Consider the following 23,014-nt stretch of genomic DNA (forward strand, 5'->3'; position numbering starts at 1 on the left):
TCCACAGAATATACATTCTTCTCAGCACCACATTGCACCTACTTTAAAATTGACCACATAATTGGAAATAAATCACTACTCAGCAAATGCAAAAGAATGGAAATCATAACAAACAATCTCTCAGACCACAGGGAAACCAAATTAGAATTCAGAATTAAGAAACTAACTCAGAACTGCACAGCTTCATGGAAACTGAACAACTGGCTCCTCAATGTCGACTGGATAAACAATGAAATGAAGGCAGAAATAAAGATGTTCTTTGAAACCAATGAGAACAAAGACACAACATACCAGAATCTCTGGGACACATTTAAAGCAGTATCTAGAGGGAAATTTATAGCAATAAATGCCAAAATGAGAAGCGAGGAAAGATCTAAAATCAACACCCTATCATCAAAATTGAAAGAAAGCTAGAGGAGCAAGATCAAAAAAACTCAAAAGCTAGCAGAAAACCAGAAATAACTAAGATTAGAGCAGAACTGAAGAAGATAGAGACACGAAAAACCCTTCAAAAAATCAGTAAATCCAGGAGCTGGTTTTTTGAAAAGATCAACAAAATAGACAGACCGCTAGCCAGATTAATAAAAAAGAAAAGGGAGAAGAATCAAATAGATGCAATAAAGAACAATAAAGGGGATATCACCACTGATTCCACAGAAATGCAAACGACAATCAGAGATTACTACGAACAGCTTTATGCATATAAACCAGTAAACCTGGAAGAAATGGATAAATTCCTGGACACTTGCACCCTCCCAAACCTAAACCAGAAAGAAGTTGAAACCTTGACTAGACCAATAACAAGGGCTGAAGTTGAGGCAGCAGTTAATAGCCTACCAACCAAAAAGAGTCCAGGTCCAGACAGGTTCACAGACTAATTCTACCAGACATACAAAAAAGGAGCTGGTAACCATTCCTTCTGAAACTATTCCAAACAATACAAAAAGAGGGAAGCCTTCCCAAATCATTTTATGAGACCAACATCAACCTGATACCAAAACCCGGCAGAGACTCAGCAAGAAAAGAAAACTTCAGGCCAATATCCATGATGAACATAGATGCAAAAATCTTTGATAAAATATTGGCAAACCTATTGCAACAGCACATCAAAAAGCTTATCCATCACAATCAAGTAGGCTTCATTCCAGGGATGCAAGGCTGGTTCAACATACGCAAGACTATAAACACAATCCACCTCATAAACAGAACCAAAGACAAAAACCACATGATTATCTCAATAGATGCAGAGAAGGCCTTCAACAAAATTCAACAGCCCTTTATGCTAAAGACTCTCAATGAACTAGGTACCAAAGTAACATATCTCAAAACAATAAAAGCTATTTACGACAAACCTACATCCAATATCATACTGAATGGGCAAAAACAAGAAGCATTCCCTTTGAAATCCAGTACTAGACAAGGATGCCCTCTCTCACCACTCCTATTCAATATAGTATTGGAAGTTTTAGCCAGAACAATTAGGCAAAAAAAAAAAAAGGGTATTCAATTAGGAAAAGAGGAAGTCAAATTGTCTCTATTGCAGATGACATGACTGTATATTTACAAGACCCTATCATCTCAGCCCAAAATCTTCTGAAACTGATAAGCAACTTCAGCAAAGTCTCAGGATACAAAATCAATGTGCAGAAATCACAAGCATTTTTATACATCAATAACAGACTAACAGAGAGCCAAATCATGAGCAAACTCCCATTCACAATTGCTACAAAGAGAATAAATTACCTAGGAATACAACTAACAAAGGATGTAAAGGACCTCTTTAAGGAGAACTACAAACCACTGCTCAAGGAAATAAGAGAGGACACAAACAGATGGAGAAACATTCCATGCTTATAGTTAGCAAGAATCAATATCGTGAAAATGGCCATACTGCCCAAAGTAATTTATAGATTCAATGCTATTCCCATCAAGCTACCAATGACCTTCTTCACAGAACTGGAAAAAACCACCTTAAACTTCATATGGAACCAAAAGAGAGTCTGCATAGCCAAGACAATCCTAAGCAAAAAGAGCAAAGCCAGAGGCATCACACTACCTGATTTCAAACTATACTATAAGGCTATAGTAATCAAAACAGCATGGTACTGGTACCAAAACAGAGATACAGACCAATGGAACAGAACAGAGGCCCTGGAGGCAATGCCACACATCTACAACCATCTGATCTTTGACAAACCTGACAAAAACAAGCAATGGGGAAAGGATTCCCTGTTTAATAAATGGTGTTGGGAAAACTGGCTAGCAGTGTGCAGAAAGCAGAAACTGGACCCATTCCTGACAACTTACACTAAAATTAACTCCAGATGGATTAAAGACTTAAACATAAGACCTAACACCATAAAAACCGTAGAAGAAAACCTAGGCAAAACCATTCAGGACATAGGCATAGGCAAGGGCTTATGACTAAAACACCAAAAGCATTGGCAACAAAAGCCAAAGTAGACAAAGTGGGACCTAACTAAACTCCACAGCTTCTGCACAGCAAAAGAAACAATCATTAGAGTGAACCAGCAAACAACAGAAGAGGAAGAATTTTTTGTAATCTACTCATCTGACAAAGGGCTAATTTCCAGAATCTACAAAAAGCTAAAACAGATTTATAAGAAAAAAAAACAAACAAATCCATCCAAAAGTGAGTGAAGGATATGAACAGACATTTTTCAAAAGAAGACATATGAGGCCAACAAACATGAAAAAATGCTCATCACTGATTATTAGAGAAATGCAAATCAAAACCACATTGAGATACCACCTCATGCCAGTTAGAATGGTGATCATTAAAAAATCTGGAGACAACAGATGCTGGAGAGGATGTGGAGAGATAGGAACACTTTTACACTGTTGGTGGGAGTGTAAATTCCACAACCATTGTGGAAGACAGTGTGGCACTTCCTCAAGGACCTAGAAAATAGAAATTCCATTTTACCCAGCAATCCCATTCCTGGGTATATACCCAAAGGATTATAAATCATTCTACTATAAGGACACATGCACACCTATGTTCATAGCAGCACTGTTTACAATAGCAAAGACCTGGAACCAACCCAAATGCCCATTGATGATAGACTAAACAAGGAAAATGTGGCACATACCCACCATAGAATACTATGCAGCCATAAAAAATGATGAGCTTGTGTCCTTTATAGGGACATTAATGAATCTGGAAACCATAATTCTCAGCAAACTGATACAAGAACAGAAAATCAAACACCACATGTTCTCACTCATAGGTGGGTGAGGAACAATGAGAACACATGGACACAGGGAGGGGAGTATCATACACTGGAGTCTGTTGGTGTGGGCCAAGGGAGGGACAGCAGAGGGGTGGGTAGGTCAGGGAGGGATAACATGGGGAGAAATGCTAGATGTAGGTGACGGGGGGATGGAGGCAGCAAACCACATTGCCATGTGTGTATCTATGCAACAATCCTGCATGATCTGCACATGTACTCCAAAACCTAAAGTACAATTAAAAAAAAGAAAATACTAAATAAACGATATAATAATAATTTTTGTAAAAATCATATGAAACTGCAAATATATATTTATTTGACCATTTTGGCCTACATAAATTATAATTTCATATGGTTCAATCAAAACATTACTGATCTGAAACTCAGCAACCTTGCAGAACTTATATTAGTAGCTCTAATAATTTGGGGATTCTCTTGAATTTTCTTTTTTTTTTTTACATGGACTTTCACCCTTGTTGCCCAGGCTGGAGTACAATGGCGCAATCTTGGCTCACTGCAACCTCCATCTCCCAGGTTCAAGCGATTCTCCTGCCTCACCCTCCCGAGTAGCTAGGATGACAGGCATGTGCCACCACGCCTGGCTAATTTTGCATTTTTAGTAGAGACAGGGTTTCACCATATTGGTAAGGCTGGTATCAAACTCCTGACCTCAAGGTGATCTGCCCGCCTTAGCCTCCCAAAGTACTGGGATTACAGGTGTGAGTCACCATGCCAGGCAGATTCTCTTGAATTTTCTATGGATAAACACATAGTCTTCAAATACAGACAGGTTGGTCCTCTCTTTTCTTTTTCTTGTTTTCTGGAATTAACCAGGAAGTTCAGTTGATTAGTAAATATTAAGGCTGACTTTGGGCACCATGTACTGTTCTTAACTTTAAAAGGAACAGGTCTGTAGTTTTACTGTTAAGTGTGATGTCTACCAAAGGAAGTTTTGGTTAACTATTTGGTTTAAACTATTAAACGAAATAATTGATCTTGATGTTTTGTTTCTTAATATAATGATACATTCAATTTGCTAGTACTGTATTTAGATGTTTCAAATCCATTTTCAGGAGATTCACTTTTCATTTTCTTATACATACTGTCCTTCCCTGTTTTTGTATCAAGATTATACTAACTTTAAAACCTGAGATGGGCAGCTTTCTCACTTTATCTCTTCTCTGAAACAGTTTAATTCTTCTATGTTTATCTGTTCCATGAAGGTCTGATAAAACTTACCTGTAAAGCTATCTCATCTAGACATTTTTGTAGGATTGTTTCAATGGTTAATATAGCTAAGTTCAGATGAAGATCCAAAAATCCTCCCATTGATCACAGGTCTCCAAGTCTTGGGAAATTTTGCTTTGGTAACCTAGTGTCTACTTGAACCCTTGCAGAAATTCCATATAAGTTTATACTTTTGAAAATATTTAAATAGTATGTTAATGACAGAAAGACAATGATGGAGCAAATGAAACAAATGTGCAAGCAATTCAAATTAAGGAAAGCAGGCCAGGTGTGGTGGCTCACACCTGTAATCCCAGTGCTTTGGAAGGCCAAGCCAGTGGATCACCTGAGGTCAGGAGTTCGAGACCAGCCTGGCCAACATGGCGTAATCCCATGTGTACTAAAAATGCAAAAATTAGCCAAGCATGGTAGTGTGCACCTGTAATCCCAGCTACTCAGGAGGCTGAAGCAGGAGAATTGCTTGAACTTAGAAGGCAGCGGTTGCAGTGAGCCAAGATCACACCACTGCAATCCAGCCTGGGCAACAGAGACAGACTTCGTCTCAAAGAAAAAAAAATTTGGGAAAGCAGTATGAAGTACCAGTGCTGCCTGGCCAAGAGACAGTGCTACTTGTACAGGCTGAGATAATGATAGGAACCTCCATACACGATAACCTGCACTGACACTATAAAAAGTAGAGCTGTCACTTTGAAATAAACTAATCATTTTTCTTCACCACTAACTCTCCCGAGTTTCTAAATCTATACTTTAATAAATAAACACTACTCCAAACTAAAATTAAAACAACCACCACAAGAACTCATAACCAACACTTTTAATGGACTGTCTGTATGATAAAGTCCAAGTTCCCTAGCCAGACCTTCAAAAGTTTCCCACACAATCTGACCCCAAACAAGCTTCTCATATTATCTCCCAGCCTTTCTTTGCATCCAAACAACCAGATAAACTGGTCTACTCACTATTTCCCCAGAAGTCCCAAGAACAGTCAATTCCTTGAGATGGCTATCCTTCCTCTTCTGCACTAACCCTCAAGGGCCAGCTTAGGTCCTGTCCTTTTTTTAAGGCTTTTTCTAGCCATTCCACTATCCAGTGAATCTCTCCCTAAAAGAATAGCTCATTGTTCACAGCCCTTAATGTTTTATCTGGTTTACTAACCATAGTCCAAACACCTTAAGGCAAAATCTGTACTTTTTTTTTTTTTAACCCTCACCCCTGCACAGGGCTCTTGATAATGAAGAACTAAGAACTTGACCCCAAATCTTTCCTGGGCATCTTTTACTCATGTTACCTGATTGTCTTGATTTGTAATTCTAGGCTTCCCTTTGATAAATTAACTGAGCAGAAATGATTATCTTCTGAAATTCTGTGATGATTGCTGATTTAACCTATTCTTTCCTAGTTCTAGCTCCTTTGAAGGGCACTGTGTAAGACTGTCATGCTTTCCTAGCTACATATGTAGGTACTGGCAAATGCCTGGGTCCTAATATAAACAAAATTGAGTATGTGCAGGCAAAAAAGTCAAATGTTTAAAGAGACTTGGCTTTCAATAAACAGTTCACACACATGGTGTATTGCTTGCAAAGAGAAAACAAGCATGATTAAGGATGTCATTTTTTAATGGCTCCCAAAAATATGACATACTTGAATGTGGTTTTTTCCAATGGGAAACCTGGTGTGATTATGAGGACTAGATTGTTCAAGGATACCAGCTTCCATGAGAGGGTATTTTGGCAAGCACTTTGTCACTAGAAATTAGTAAAAAAACATTTTCTGAGAGCCCGCCTATGATATATCCAACACTATGCTTTAGGTGTAGAAAGCAGCCAAAACAAGATTAGGCAACATTAAAAAAATCTCAATTAACTAAAATGATTGACTAATTGGATGTCTTAAAACACTAGAATAATTTAATTGCATTGTCATGGTATCTGCACTCAGTAGTTTATTCCTGCTGGGTGTTCAAAGATCAGTGCCATAGAAATTCAGGATCTGGCCTCACTGGTTTTCTTGGCTTTGTGCTTGTTAAAACTTGGTATTTCTATTGACTTAGTATTTCTAATTTCTATAGTTTTCTCATACTGTTCAGATTCATATAGTCTTCAACAGCAACTAGAAAAAAAAACCCAATAGAATAGAATCAAATACTTCTTTTATTCTTTTGCTGCTCATTAAATGTTTTCTCATTAATTCTCATAGTAGAAATAATTTCAGAATTATAACAAAGTAAACACTGACAAAAAACACTACTCCAATAACTTCTTCCCTACTCTAAAAATTTTTGAAAGAATTTAGAAAGTGATTCTAGTTTGAAAGTCAAATAGTACAAATAAATCCATGTAAAATACCTATACCAAGCCTTCTCTGTCAGTAGTTCTTATTGGTATGGGTGAGAATTTAGGTTAAAATAAGGCAGAGGTGGACAAGATTATCACAGCACAAAGCTGGAAGGGAACTGAAAAAGAAGGGTTTTTATTTTTTTATTTTTTGGCTCATAGAGAACACCAGGTCTTTCTTCACAAAGCAGTACGCAAAGGATCTGAAATAGGACACCCTGAACACATAAACAGAACTAGAAACAAAAACCATATGATCATCTCAATAGATGCAGAAAAGGCTTTTGATTATATTCAATATCCATGTTGAAAACCCTCAACAAACTAGGCACTGAAAGAATATATCTCAAAATAATAATAGCCATCTATGACAAACCCACAGCCAACATCATACAGTATGGTCAAAAGTTCTGTTTGAGAACCGGAACACAACAAAAATGCCCACTCCCATGACTCCTACTCAACATAGTACTGGAACTCCTAATCAGAGGAATCAGGCAAGAAAAAATAAATAAATAAAAGGGGGCTGGGCGTGGTGGCTCACTCTTGTAATCCCAGCACTTTGGGAGGTGGAGGGAGGGCGGATCACAAGGTCAAGAGTTCAAGGCCAGCCTGGCCAACATGGTGAAATCCTGTCTCAATTAAGGATACAAAAAATTAGCCAGGTGAGGTGGTGGTGCCTGTAATCCCAGCTACTCAGGAGACTGAGGCAGGAGAATTAGTTGAACCCAGGAGGCAGAGGTTGTAGTGAGCCAAGATTGTGCCATTGCACTCCTGCCTGGGCAACAGGGCAAGAATCTGTCTCAAAAAAAAAAAAGAAAATAAAATAAAGAGAGAGAGAGAGAGAGAGAAAGAAAGAAAGAAAGAAAGAAAGAAAGAAAGAAAGAAAAAGAAAGAGAAAGAAAGAAAGAAAAGGCATTTAAATAGGAAAAGAGGAAGTCAAACTATATTTACAGATGATACGATTTTATAACTAGATCTTGGACAAGGTAGCATAAGAAAAAGTAAATCAATAAATAAAAATACAAAATAATTTTTGTACCTAGAAAACGCCATAGTATCTACCCAAAAGTTCCTAGAGCTTATAAACAATTTCAGCAAAGTTTTGGGATGCAAAATCAATGTACAAAAATCAGTAGCATTTCTATAACACCAACAGTGTCCAAACCGAATGCCAAATGAAGAGCATAATCTGATTCACTACAGACACACACCCCTAGGAATACAGTTAATCAAGGAGGTAAAAGATCTCTACAACAAGAATTACAACACTGCTCAAAGAAATCAGAGATGACTACTTACAGGGCAGAGGCCAAAGATGGAGGGAAAAAAAAGAAATCAGAGATGACACAAATGGAAAAACATTCTATGCTCATGGGTAAGAAGAATCAATATTGTTAAAATGGCCATACTGCCCAGAGCAATTTATGGATTCAATGCTATCCCTATCAAACTACCAATAACATTCTTCTCAGAATTAGAAAGAAAAAAAAAGATTCTAAAATTCACATGGAACCAAAAAAGAGTCTGAATAGTCAAGGCAATCCTAAGCAAAAGAACAAAGCTGGAGGAATCACTGTTACCCAACTTCAAATTATACTATAACATTACAGTCACCAAAACGGCATGGTATTGATATAAAAACAGACATACAGACCAATGGAACAGAATAGAGAGCCCAGAAATAAAAACGTAAACCTACAACCATCTGATATTCAACAAAGTTGACAAAAGCAATGGGCAAAGGACTCACTATTCAATAAATGGTGCTGGAATAACTGGCTAGCCATATGCAGAAGACTGAAGCTGAACTTCTTCCTTACACCATATACAAAAATGAACTCAACATAGGTTAAAGACTTAAAGGTAAAACCTTCCCTAGAAGAAAACCTAGGAAATACCATTCTGGACATAGGCCCTGGCAAAGATTTCATGATGAAGACACCAAAAGCAATCACAACAAAAGCAAAAATTGACAAATGGGATCTAATTAAAGAGCACAGTGAAACAATCAAACACAAAAACAACAACAACAACAAAAAAAACCTATCAACAGAGTAAATAGACAACCCACAGAATGGGAGAAAATATTTGCAAGCTATGTATCTGACAAAGGTCTAATATCTAGAATCTGCAAGGGACTTAAATTAACAAGCAAAAAACAAACAGCCCATTAGAAAGTGGGCAAAGAACATGAATGTACATTTTTCAAAAGAAGACATATTGTGGCCAAGAAGCATATGAAAAAAATGCTCAGCATCACTAGTCATTAAAGCAACGCAAATAATAACCACAATGGGCTACCATCTCATAGTAGTCAGAATGCTATTATATAAAAGTCAAAACATCACAGATGATGGTAACAACGTGGAGAAAAGGGACCACTTATACAGTGGTGGGAATGTAAATTAGTTCAGCCACTGTGGAAAGCAGTTTGGTGATTTCTCAAAGAACTTAAAACAGAACTCCTTTCAACCCAGCAATCCTATTATTGGGTATATTAAAGGAATATAAATCACTCTACCATAAAGACATATGAATGCATATGTTCACTGCAGCAGTAATCACAACGGCAGAGACAGAACCAACCTAAATGCCCATAACAGTAGACTGGGTAATTCCACTGCCTGCAACATCCTGGCTAACCAGAGGTCCTGCATCTGTCCACATGACAGTTTCACTGCTAGCATAACCAGCAGTTGAGAGAGCCAGCCCACTAAACACATCTACAACCAAGGACTCTCACATAGTGTACTTCACTCCCTTGTCACCTCCACTAGAGCAAGTGCTGTTATCCATGTCTAGGAGACCTGAAGATGGATCATATCACAAGACGCTTTGCAGATATTCCCCAGCACGAGCCCAGAGCCTGGCAGACCCACTGGGTTGCTAGACCCCAAAGAGCAATATTTATCACTGCAGTCCAGCTCTCAGGAAGCCCCATCCCTAGGGGAAGGGGGAAAGCACTTCAACAAGGAATCACTCTGTGGTATAAATCAATCCGAACAGCAGGCTTTGAGTTCCAGATTTTTGCACTGAAATAGTCTACCCAAATGAGAAGGAATCAGAAAAGTAATTCTAGTAATATAACAAAACAAGGTTCTATAACACCCTCAAAAGATCACACTAGCTCCCCAACAGTGGATCCAAACCACTGCAGAATATACATTCTTTTATTAGCACATGAAACATTCTCCAAGATAAATTTAAGAAAATCAAAATTATATCAAGTATCCTCTCAGACAGTGGAATAAAACTAGCAATTAACTACAAAAGGAACCGTCAAAACTATGGACATTAAATAATCTGCTCTTGAGTAATCTCTGGGTCAACAATGAAATCAAGATGGAAATTTTAAAAATTATTTAAAGTAAACAATAATAGTGACACAACTTATTAAAACCCCTGAGAAAAAGCAAAAGCGATGCTAAGAGAAAAGTTGATAGCATTTAATGTCTACATCAAAAAGTCTGAAAGAGGTTAGATGCAGTGGTTCATGCTTATAATCACAGTACTTTGGAAGACAGGTGGATTGCTCGAGCTTAGGAGTTTAAGACCAGCCTGGGTAACATGGCAAACCCTGTCTCTACAAAACATACAAAACTTAGCTGGGTGTGGTGGCGTATTCCTGTAGTCTCAGCTACTCGGGAGGCTGAGGTGGGAGGATGGCTTGAGCCCAGGAGACGGAGGTTGCAATGAGACAAGACTGTGTCACTGCACTCCAGTCTGGGCGTTAGAGCCAGACCTTGTCTCAAAAAAAAAAAAAAAAAGTCTGAAAGAGTGTGTAGACAATCTAAGGTCACACCTCAAGGAACTAGGGAAATAAGAGCAAACCAAACCCAAACAAAGCAGAAAGTAGTAACAAAGATCAGAACAGAACTAAAAGAAATTGAAACAAAAATGCCTATCAACCAAGGAGTGGCTAAAGAAAATGTGGAATATATACAACATGGAATACTACTCAGCCATAAAAAAAGAATGAAATAATGGCATTCACAGCAACCTGGAGGGAGTTGGAGATCATTACTCTAAGTGGAGTAACTCAGGAATGGAAAACCAAACATTGTATGTTCTCACTTACAAGTGGGAGCTAAGCTATGAGGATGCAAAGGCATAGGAATGATACAATGAATTTGGGGGACTTGGGGGTAAGGTGGGAGGGCGGTAAGGGATAAAAGACTACATATTGGGTACAGTGTAAACTGCTCAGGTGATGGGTGCACCAAAATCTCAGAAATTGCTACTAAAGAACTTATCCATGTAGCCAAAAGTCATCTGTTCCCCAAAAATTATTGAAATAAAATAAAAAAGAACTCTGCAATACCTTCTGCAGTTTGTCTCAGCAAATACCATAATGTAAAAAAATATGTATTCTTTTCAGTATAATGAATTGATTGTTAACATTAAAAAAAAGAAGTACTATAACAGAGATTTTGGAAGAACACAATAATGGTATCTTATTGAGACCTTGGGTCAGTAAAGTTTTCTTAGAGAAGTTGTCACAGAAAAGGAGTTTTGAACAGCCAACAGTAGTGGTTGGCTTCACGGAAATGGGAGAGAGGAGGAAGGGAACAACTGAATGAATCTCAAGGTTCTTTTATAATTTACAGGTTTAGGCTTGACTAAATCTGGTCTCTTTCTAAACTTGCTTTTTAAAAGACATGTATAAACTATTGCTATTTTTGTTATTTTCATTTTATAACACTGGATGAATTTATAATTTGTCAAAGTCTTAGTCCAACCTCCTATTTTTCTTCAGTTAATTGAAATAGTGGGTTCTGAATTTGTAATGTCTAAATTTTTTTAACATTTTTAATTAAATAAAATTCTGCTACTATGAAGTCTAGAAAAAAATTAAAAGTTAGCCTGGCAGAATAGTGCATACATGTAGTCCTAGCTATACAGGAGGATTGTTTAAGCCAAGGAGGTCGAGGTTGGAGTGAACTATGATTTTGCCACTGTGCTCTAGCCTGGGTGACAGAGCAAGACCTTGTAGACCTTGTTTAAAAAAAAAAAAAAAAAAAGCAAGACTTTTTACTATCTGACCCCTGTCATCCTCTCCAACTATTTCTAAGCATTTCCCATAGACCCCATAAGCTCCCTGCAAGGTAGATAAACTAAATTACTCATTGTCTGACTCCCAAACTAACCACTCTTGCCTTCTCACCTTTGCTCATACTATCCCCAGAAGGGTCTCTTGTACTTCCCTTCTGCTAATCCATTTGTTCAGTATATAATTTGTATATCTATTAGGCATTCTGTGGGCCCAAGAAATATTATAGTTAAAAAAAAAGACACAGTTCCTGCCTTCAAGGAGCTTACCATCCAGAGCAGCTTATTCTTTCTTCAATTCTAGGTTGAAGGCCCATCTACTTATGAAGTCCTACTCTGAGCTCTTATTGCATTTATAGGTTGCTCACATATCTGTGCTAATCATAATCCCTAAAAACACAATCCCAAATGCCATGATCCAAAAAGATCAAAATCTCTAAAGTCTAAAAATCCCTAACATCTAAAATCCTGAAAATCACCATCCTGAAAGATTAAAATTCAGCATGTTGAAATCCTGAAAGTGGAATTCTGGGAAAGCACATTTTTTTATTGTAAGCAGGATACTTATATCATATTAGGTGGAACTATTCCCTTCCTACTGTCTTTAGTTGCATTTGGCAGAAAATTCAGGTGAGTAGATTAGTCACATGATACAACAACAATGAAACTTCCGTCTAAAAATGCATCATTTGACTGGGCGCAGTGGCTCACACCTGTTATCCCAGCACTTTGGGAGGCCGAGGCAGGCAGATCACAAGGTCAGGAGATTGAGAGCATCCTGGCTAACACAGTGAAACCCTGTCTCTACTAAAAATACCAAAAATTAGCCAGGTATAGTGGCACATGCCTGTAGTCCCAGCTACTCGGGAGGCTGAGGCAGCAGAATCATTTGAATCCGGGAGGCAGAGGTTGCAGTGAGCTGAGATTGCACCACTGCACTCCAACCTGGGCAACAGAGCGAGACTCCATATCAAAAAAAAAAAAAAAAAAAAAAGCATGATTTGGCCAGGGGTGGTGGCTCACACCTGTAATCCCAGCACTTCAGGAGGCCAAGGCGGGTGTATTACCAGATGTCACGAGTTTGAGACCAGCCTGGCCAGCATGGCAAAACCCCATCTCTACCAAAAATACAAAAATTAGCCAGGTGTGGTGGTGTCTGCCTGTAATCCCAGCTACTTGGGAGGCTCAGGCAGAAAAACCACTTGAATCTGGGAGACAGAGGTTGCAGTGAGCCCAGATCATATCACTGCACTCCAGCCTGGGTGACAGAGCAAGACCCTGTCTCTAAAAAGAAAATAAAAATAAAAATGCATCACTTGTCTGCAATGGCATTCCTTCCAGCTGATAAAATTCCAGGAACTTTTAATGAATTAAAGCCACATTTGCCTAAAAAAACTACCAAAGTTACTGATGGGTTCGAAAATTATTATGTGCATGGTAGAATAAGAAGACATATACTTAGCCAGGCATGGTGGCCCACACCTGTAGTCCCAGCTACTTGGGAGGCTGAGGTAGGAGAATCACTTGAACCTGGGAGGTGAAGGTTGCAGTGAGCCGAGATTGTGCCACTGCACTCCAGCCTGGGTGACAGAGTGACAATGACACTCTGCCTCAAAAATAAAAATAAAAAAAAGACATATACACAATGGTGTTGCTATTCAATTACCAGTATTATTTGTGCCAAATCTGTGGTCTGTATATTATTTCACGTGGAATGGATTTCTGTGTACCCAAAACAACATAAAAGTCTGGCACAAAAGGTGGGCAAATTTAATAGGAAATGCTTATGTCATGTATATCATGTCAATGTATATCAAACGTGAATGTATTCTACAAGGAGAGCCATGCCCTAAAAGAAAAAAAAAACTATTTTTCTTTTCATTCACAGCTTTTCATTATGATGCAAGACTTCAAAATATAGTTAAATTACTGTGAAAGTTGGCCAGGTCTTATGGAAGACCTCTGTGCAACTAAGTGCCCATAATTTATTTCTGTAACACATTTTTCATATGTTAAATTTTATTTTTAGTTTTTCTGTTTTTTCTTGTTTTTTATCCCACTAGTCAGCTTGTTTATTTATTCATCTATATAAATACTATACATATAAATGTTTTATATATATATATATATATATATATATATATATATATGATGGAGTCTCGCTATGTTGCTCAGGCCACAGTGCACGGGCTATTCACAGACACAAGCATAGATTACAGCCTCAAACTCCAGGGTTCAAGTGATCCTTCTGCCTCTATCTCAACCAGCTAGAATTACAGGTGTGTGCCATTGTACCCAGCAATCTCAGCTCACTGCAACCACCACCTCCTAGCTTCAAGCAATTCTCCTGCCTCAGTCTGAGCAGCTGGTACTACAGGCATGGGCTACTACACCATGCTAAGTATGTGTCTTCTTATCCTACCATTCACATAATTATTTTCGAACCAGTCAGCAACTTTGCTAGCACTATTATTTATAATTCACTGTGCTATATATTTCATCTCTGCCTCAGTTCCAGTAACAAAAGTATAAATTATATAAAAGCTTTTAGAGAATTATAATTTGTTTTATGCATTTTATAAATATGACTCCAAAAAAGTGCATTATCATGTTGGCTCTGTGTATAAGCATTCTGTGTGTCGGAAATAATGGTCAAAACTTCCTCAATAAATGAAGAGATGTCTTTTTTGTGTATCTGCATGTGTCGAAGATAAAATTTTTCAGATGAGCACAATGGCACATACCTGTAGTCTCAAATACTTGGGAGGCTGAGCTGGGAGAATCATTTGAGCCCAGGAGTTTAAGTCCAACCTGGGTAACAATGCAAAACACTATCTTCAAAAGAAATAGGCTTAGCGCGGTGGCTCATACCTGTAATCAATAGTCTGGGAGGCCGAGGTGGGTGGATTGCCTGAGCTCAGGAGTTCAAGACCAGTCTGGGCAACATGGCAAAACCCTGCCTCTAATAAAAATACAAAACATTGGCCAGGTGTAGTGGCTCATGCCTATAATCCCAGCACTTTGGGAGCGAGGTGGGTGGGTCACCTGAGGTCAGGAGTTTGAGACCAGCCTGGCCAACATGGTGAAACCCCCATCTCTACTAAAAATACAAAAATTAGCTCTGCATGGTGGCAGATGCTTGAAATCTCAGCTACTCCGAAGGCCGAGGCAGAAGAATCACTTGAACCTGGGAGGCGGAGGTGGCAGTGAGCCAAGATGCACCACTGCCCTCCAACCTGGGCAACAAGAGTGAAACTCCATCTTAAAAAAAAAAAAATGGTAAATGAGCTGGGCAGGGTGGTGTGTGCCTGTAGTTCCAGCTACTTGGGAGGCAGAGTAAGGCAGAATGAGCCCAGGAGTTCAAGTGCATTGTGATTGCATCTGTGCATAGCCACCGCATTCCAGCCTGTGGCAACATAGTGAGATCCTGTCTTTAAAAATAAAAGAAATAAAAAGTAAATAAATGTCTTTTAAAGAATTTTCTAAGTTATTTTTTCCCCAAACTACCTTTTCAGGATTTTTATCCTGAAATTTTTTCAAGATTTTGATTTTGGTGATTTTAGACTTTAGGATTTTTTATCTTTTGAGATTTTAACATGCAGGATTGTTTCTTTTGGGATTATGGCCTAAACCCCTCACTTATTATAGCCTACCAAATATTGATAGTTTTAATTTATAAATCTTGTCTTCCTAGCCAGAAGATAAGTTATTTCGGAGCAGCTACCATTTCCTCATAGCTCCAGTGCTAAATAAAATGCTTTAAAAATCATGGCTGGGCACAGTGGCTCATACCTGTAATCCCAGTACTTTAGGAAGCCAAGGCAGGTGGATCACTTGAGGTCAGGAGTTTGAGACCAGCCTGGCCAACATGGTGAAACACCCGTCTCTACCAAAAATACAAGAATTAGCTGGGTGTGGTGCACACCTGTAATCCCAGCTAATCGGGAGGCTGAGGCAAGAGAATCACTTGAACCTGGGATGTGGAGGTTGCAGTGAGCCAAGATCATGCCACTGCACTCCAGCCTGGATGACAAAGTGAGACTCCATCTGAAAAGAAAAAAATAAAAATAAAATAAAAATCATTAGAGGAGTGATATTAACAAGATGGTAGAGTAGGAAGCAACAGATCCTTCCCCAACAGAGACCCAGAGAAGTCAGGTATTATGCATTTTTCACTATAGTATTTCCAGAGCCAACAGTACACCAAATAGATATTCAGATTATTTACTGAACAAATGAATGGGTGAGAGAGAGTGGGGAGGCCCTTTGTAGAGAGGAACAATATAAGCAAAGACAAGAGAGCAAGAGTATGTTTAGTGTGTTAACAACATATGGACCCGAATAACTCTGCGAGAACTCTGAAGAAGAGCTGAGATGCTACAGCACCAGGCCATTGTAACACCAAAAAAAGATTACAGCAAAAAGGGTAGGAAATTTCACAGTGTTGGACATGTCCCTTCATGTTCTTCTTCCTATGTGGCATAGCACAGAGCAAGTTGGAGGAAACCCCCCATACTGGGTCTACTTCTTCTGGACAGAAACAAAAGACTTGACCATGTGTCCAACATTCTGGCTTGTCTGGGGCTTCCTGAGAGACTGTTTTCTTTTTTCTCCTTTTTTTTTTTTTTTTTTTTTTTTTGAGATGGAGTCTCACTCTGCCACCAGGACGGAGTACAATGGCCCGATCTCGGCTCACTGAAATCTCCACCTCCCTCCGCCTCCCAGGTTCAAGCAATTCTCCTGCCTCAGCCTCCTAAATAGCTGGGATTATAGGTGGGTGCCATCACGCCCAGCTAATTTTTGTATTTTTAGTAGAGATGGGGTTTCACCATGTTGGCCAGGATGGTGGTCTTGATCTCTTGATCCACCTCGTGATCCACGCACCTCGGCCTCTCAAAGTGCTGGGATTACAGGTGTGAGCCATCCTGCCCGGCTGAGAGACTGGTTTCTATCTCACATGACTCAGAATACTAAAAGGACAGGTTCCAGAGTTCAGAAGAAACTGAAAACAGAGAGCAGGATGTTAGCACTGAAGTTCCATAGGCAGACATCAGGGGGAGCAAGAGGTCAGAAAAAGGTTGAGAGATCCTAGAACCAACAGTTAGGATAATTGGTAACGGTTTTCCTCTGCAAAGTCACTATACAAAGACTTGGAAAGATGGTTGTTTCTTTTAAGTACTTAAAGCCCAGCAACAGATTATAAGGCATACAAATATACAGGGAAATATGGATGAATTAAAGGAATAAAATATAACTCCAGAAACGGGCCCTAAAGAAATGCAGATCTGTGAGCTTCATGATAAAGAATATAAAATAATTGGGGCCGGGTGCGGTGGCTCAAGCCTGTAATCCCAGCACTTTGGGAGACCGAGGCAGATGGATCACGAGGTCAAGAGATCGAGAACATCCTGGTCAACATGGTGAAACCCCGTCTCTACTAAAAATAAAAAAAAATTAGCTGGGCGTGGTGGCGCGTGCCTGTAATCCCAGCTACTCAGGAGGCTGAGGCAGGAGAATTGCCTGAACCCAGGAGGCGAAGGTTGCGGTGAGCCGAGATCGCGCCATTGCACTCCAGCCTGGGTAACGAGTGAAACTCCGTTTCAAAAATAAATAAATAAATAAATAATAAAAATTTAAAAAAAAAAAAAAAAGAATATAAAATAACTTTTATAGGTGCTCAGTGAGCTAAACACAGATACAAAACTAAATGACATGAGAAAAACAATGCATGACCAAAAAGAGAATATAAAAAAGAGAAACAATGAAATTGTTCCAAACAGAAATTCTGGACCTTAAAAACTTCAATAACTGAACTGAAAAATTCATTAGAGGGGATCAATAGCAGGTTTCATCAGGCAAAAGAAAGTAGAGTCACAGGAGCAAAAAAGGAAAAAGACTGGCAAAGAGCGCATAAAGGACTTATAGGGCACTGTTAGGACAACGTATTCTGAAATGCACATTATGAAAACCCAGAAGAGGGAGTGACAAAGTGGCAGAGAGCTTATTTGAAGAAATAACAGCTGAAAGCTTCCCAAATCTAAGGAGATAAATGGATATGCACATTAAAGAATTTCAAAGAACTTCAACAAGGATAAATCCAGAGAGGATCACAAAGACATATTATAATTACATTATCTAAAGTCTGGTGAGGTGCAGTGTCTCATGTCTGTAATCCCAGCACTATGGGAGGCCGACGCAGGGGATCACCTGAGGTCGGGAGTTCGAGACCAGCCTGACCAACAGGGAGAAATCCCATCTCTACTAAAATACAAAAAATCAGCCAGGCATGGCAGCGAGTGCGCCTGTAATCCCAGCTATTCAGGAGGCTGAGGCAGGAGAATTGCTTGAACCTGGGAGGCAGAGGTTGCGGTGAACCGAGATCGCACCACTACACTCCAGCCTGGACAAGAGCAAAACTCCGTCTCAAAAAAAAAAAAAAAATTATCTGAAGTCAGAGAACATATTCAAAGCAGCAAAAGAAAAGCAATTCATCACAGGAAAGGGAGTTTCCATAGATTATCAGCACATTTCTCAGCAGAAACTCCGAAGTAGTAGGGATTTCTAGATGTGAATGAAGTTTTTAACAATTTAAAACAGAATGATGTTAACTTTAAAGATGGTTTATGCAATTACAACAGTAACCAGAAAGAATCTATAGAATATATATAATAGGCAATGAGAAGAAAATCAACACATATTGCTACAAAAAAAATCAACAAAACACAAAAAGGCAGTAAAAAAGGAAGGACAAAAAAGCTACAAAATGTACAGAAAACAATTAACAAAACTGCAATAGTAAGTCCTTCCCTCCCTAATGGTAGTTTATGTTTTGTTTTAGATAGGCTGGCACTCTGTTGACCAAGCTCAGTGCAGTGGCACTATCATAGTTCAGTGCAGACTAAACCTCCTGGGCTCAAGTGATCCTCCTGCCTGAGCCTCCTGGGTAGCTGGGAATACAGGTGCATGTCACAACATCTGGCTAATTTAAAAAAATTTTTTTTTTTTGAGAAATGGGGTCTCCCCATGTTGCCCAGGCTGGTCTCAAGTGATCTTCTTGTCTTGACCTCCTAAAGTGTTGAAATTACTGGCCACCATGCTGAGCCAGTAATTAACTTTAAATGTAAAGTCATATATTGACTGAACAGAGTCAAAAAAGGATCCAACTATATACTATCTACAAAAGACTCACTTTAGATCTAAGGACACATAGACTGAAAGAAAGTTTGGAAAAAGATATTCCATGCAAATGGTAACCAGAAAAGAGTAGGAGTAGGTATATTAATGTCAGACAAAATAGACTTTAAATAAAAAACTCTCTCAAGATATTTAAAAAATTACATTATATAATGATAAAAGAGAGCCAGGAAGATAAAACAATAATAAATATTCATGCAGCAAACACCAGAGCTCTTAAATATATTAAATAAACTTTGACAGAATTGAAGGGTAAAAGAGCAACACAATTACAGTAGAGAACTTCAAACCTCCATTTTCAATAATGGACAGGACAACCAGATGGAGGGTCAACATGGAAAGAGAGGACCTCAACAACATTATACAACTGGACCTAATAGACATATATAGAGAACTCCACCCAACAACAGCAGACATACTGAAGTGCACATTCTCAAGTACACATGGAACATTCTCTAGGACAGACCAATGTTAAGTCACAAAACAAATCTTAACAAATTCAGGAAGAGTAAAATCACACAAAGTATCTTTTCTAATGACAATGAAATTAGTAATCAATGGCACATGGAAAACTGGAAAATCCAAAGATATGTGAAAATAAAACAATCCACTCTTAAACAGCCACAGGATCAAATAAGTCACAAGAGAAGTTAGAAAATAAGAAAATACCTTGAGACAAATAAAAATGAAAACATATCAAAACCTATGGGATACAGGAAAAGCAATGTTAAGAGGGCAGTTTATAGTTGTAAAAGCATACATTTAAAAAGAAGAAAGGGCCGGGCATGGTGACTCATGACTGTAATCTCAGCACTTTGAGGGCTGAGGCAGGCGGATCACCTGAGGAGTTTGAGATCAGCCTGGCCTATATGGTGAAACCCTATCTTTACTAAAAATACAAACATTAGCTGGGCGTGGTGGTGCACACCTGTAGTCCCAACTACTCGGGAAGCTGAGGCAGAAAAATCACTTGAACCCAGGAGGCAGTGGTTGTAGTTGAGCTGAGATCCTGCCACTGCACTCCAGCCTGAGTAACAGAGTGAGACTCGACCTCAAAGAAAAGAAAAAATAAATAAAAATAAATAGATAAGATAAAATCAGACATGAAAGGAAAAATTATAAATGATGTTACAGAAATCAAAAGGATTACAAGAGACTACCATAAACAGCTGCACACCAACAAACTGGATAACCCTAGAAGAAATGGATAAATTCTTGTATAAATGATGTTACAGAAATCAAAAGGATTACAAGAGACTACCATAAACAGCTGCACACCAACAAACTGGATAACCCTAGAAGAAATGGATAAATTCTTGTAAAAACACAACACTTACCAAGACTGAATCATGAAGAAATAGAAAAGCTGAAAAAAAAAAAAAAAACAATGAGCAAGGAGATTGAATCAGTAACCAAAAACCTTCCAACAAAGAAAAGCCCAGAACCAGATGGCACCACTGGAGAATTCTACCAAACATTAAAAAATGATGAATGCCAAGCTTTCTCAAACTCTTCCAAAAGCTAAGGAGGAAGGAACACTTCCAAGCTCATTCCACGATGCCAGCATTACCCTGACACTAAACCAGACAGAGACATTACAAGAAAAGATAACTACAGATGAATATTCTTTGTGATATTCGAGGCAAAAATCCTCAATAAAATACTGGAAAATTCAGTAGCATGTTGAAAGAATTAAATGCCATCAATAAGTAGGACTCATTTCTGGAATGCAAGTATGATTCAACACATGAATATCAATCACTGTAATACATTAACAGAATAAGGACAAAAAGATGACCATCTCAATTGATGCAAAAAAGGCATTGGACAAGATTCAGCACAACACCCTTTTATGATAAAACATCAAACAAACTATAGATAGAAGGAAACTGCCTCAGAATCATCAAAACCATGTATGAAAACCTCACAGATAATATCATACTCGGTGGAGAAAGACTAAAAGCCTTTTCTCTAAGATCAGGAACAAGCCAAAGATTTCCACGCTCACTACTTCTATTCAACATAAAGTTGAAAGTTCTAGTCAGTGCAATTAGGCAAATTAAAAAAGAAGTAAATTTATCTGTTTTCAGATAACATAACCTAATAAAAAGAAAATCCTGGCCCAGGTGCAGAGGCTCACACCAGTAATTCCAGCACTTTGGGAGGCCAAGGAGGGCAGATCACCTGAAGTCAGGAGTTCGAGACCAGCCCGACCAACAGGGTGAAACCCCATCTCTACTAAAAATACAAAAATGGGCATGGTGGCGGGCACCTGTAATCTTGCCTACTTGGGAGGCTGAGGCAGGAGAATCGCTTGAACCCAGAACGTGAAGGTTGCAGTGAGCCAAGATACTGCCATTGCAAACCAGCCTGGGCAGCAAGAACAAAACTCCATCTCAAAGAGAAAAAAAAAAAGGAAATAATTTTGACACATGCTACAACATAAATGAACCTTGTGGACTTTAGGCAAAGTGAAATACACTCATTGGAAAAAGACAAATACTGCATGAATCAATTTATATGAGATATCTAAAGAAGTCAAATTCATAGAGACAAAGTAGAATGGTGGTTGCCAGGGACTGGGGGAAAGAATGGAGAGTTTTTTTTTAACAAGTACAGAGCTTCACATTTACAAAATGAAAAAATTCTTTAGAACTGTTTCACAACAGGCTGGGCGCAGTGGCTCACGCCTGTAATCCTAGCATTTTGGGAGGCAGAGGCAGGTGAATCACCTGAGGTCAGGAGTTTGAGACCAGCCTGGCCAACATGGTGAAACCCCATCTATACTAAAAATACAAAATTAGCTAGGCTCACACCTGTAATCCCAACTACTCAGGAGGTGAGGCAGGAGAATTGCTTGAACCCAGGAGGTGGAGGTTGCAGTGAGTGGAGATTGCTGGAGTACACTCCAGCCTGCGAGACAGGAGTGAGATTCCATCTCCAAAAAGAAAGAAAGAAAGAAAAAGAACTGTTTCCCAACAATGCAAATAAACTAAATACTAGTAAACTGCACTCTTGAAAATGAAGGGTTTAAGATAGTAAATTGTGGCCAGGCATGGTGGCTCATGCCTGTAATCCCAGCACTTTGGGAGGCCCAGGCGGGCTGATTACAAGGTCAGGAGTTTGAGACCAGCCTGGCCAATATGGTGAAACCCCGTCTCTACTACAAATACAAAAACTAGCCAAGCATGGTGTAGTTCCAGCTACTCGGGTGTCTGTAGTCCCAGCTACTCAGGAGGCTGAAGCAGGAGAATTACATGAACCCAGGAGCCAGAGGTTACAGTGAACCGAGATCATGCCACTGCACTCCAGTCTGGGCAACAGAGTGAGACTCCATCTCAAAAAAAAAAAAAGATAGTAAATTTTATGTGTTTTTTACCACACACACAAAAAGATAAACATTAAAACATTTGTCCAGGCTGGGCTCGGTGGCTCACGCCACCTGGCTAACATACCTGACCATCCTGGCTAACACAGTGAAACCCCATCTCTACTAAAAATACAAAAAAATTAGCCAGGCATGGTAGTACATGCCTATAGTCCTAGCTACTCAAGAGGCTGAGGCAGGAGAATCAATTGAACCCAGGATGCGAAGGTTGCAATGAGCCGAGATCACACCACTGCACTCCAGCTTGGGCAACTGAGCGATACTCTGTCTCCAAAAAAAAAAAAACAACAACAACAAAAGAAAAAACACTTGTGCAATATAAGATCTGTGACCTCAGTTTATAATCTCATATGGAAGATGAAAAATAAACACAAAGAACCTGGATAGGTAAGGCATCTCAAGGTGCCAAGGCAAACACTGCAAGTCTTACTAAGAAGCAGGCTGGCCTAGTGGGGTGGCTCATGCCTGTAATCCCAGCACTTTGGAAGGCTGAAGCAGGTGGATCACCTGAGGTCAGGAGTTCGAGACCAGCCTAGCCAACATGC

At 39.1% G+C, this 23,014-nt stretch overlaps 2 protein-coding genes and 1 non-coding gene across 22 annotated transcripts in view; 1 reads left to right on the forward strand and 2 right to left on the reverse strand.

Moving 5' to 3' along the window:
* Positions 1-23,014, reverse strand: part of USP49 (ubiquitin specific peptidase 49) — a 105,946-nt gene that overhangs the window by 40,246 nt on the left and 42,686 nt on the right. For 5 of the 19 annotated variants that reach the window (XM_078369142.1, XM_078369140.1, XM_078369137.1 and 2 more), the window contains one exon: positions 20,419-20,447. The exons of the other annotated variants lie outside the window; for them this stretch is intronic. The gene's annotated coding sequence lies outside the window, so the exon portion shown is untranslated. The remainder of the gene's footprint in view (positions 1-20,418; positions 20,448-23,014) is intronic. 19 annotated transcript variants of the gene reach the window in all.
* LOC100406802 (large ribosomal subunit protein uL18) overlaps positions 1-23,014 on the reverse strand; it is a 78,329-nt gene that overhangs the window by 12,629 nt on the left and 42,686 nt on the right. The gene's annotated exons all lie outside the window — the stretch shown is intronic.
* On the forward strand, positions 6,415-6,554 carry LOC118153364 (small nucleolar RNA SNORA8). Its single transcript, XR_004742603.2, has one exon. It is a non-coding gene; the product is annotated as a small nucleolar RNA SNORA8 (small nucleolar RNA).

Source organism: Callithrix jacchus, chromosome 4, assembly GCF_049354715.1.
Source record: "Callithrix jacchus isolate 240 chromosome 4, calJac240_pri, whole genome shotgun sequence".
In the NCBI taxonomy this organism is placed as follows: domain Eukaryota; kingdom Metazoa; phylum Chordata; class Mammalia; order Primates; family Cebidae; genus Callithrix; species Callithrix jacchus.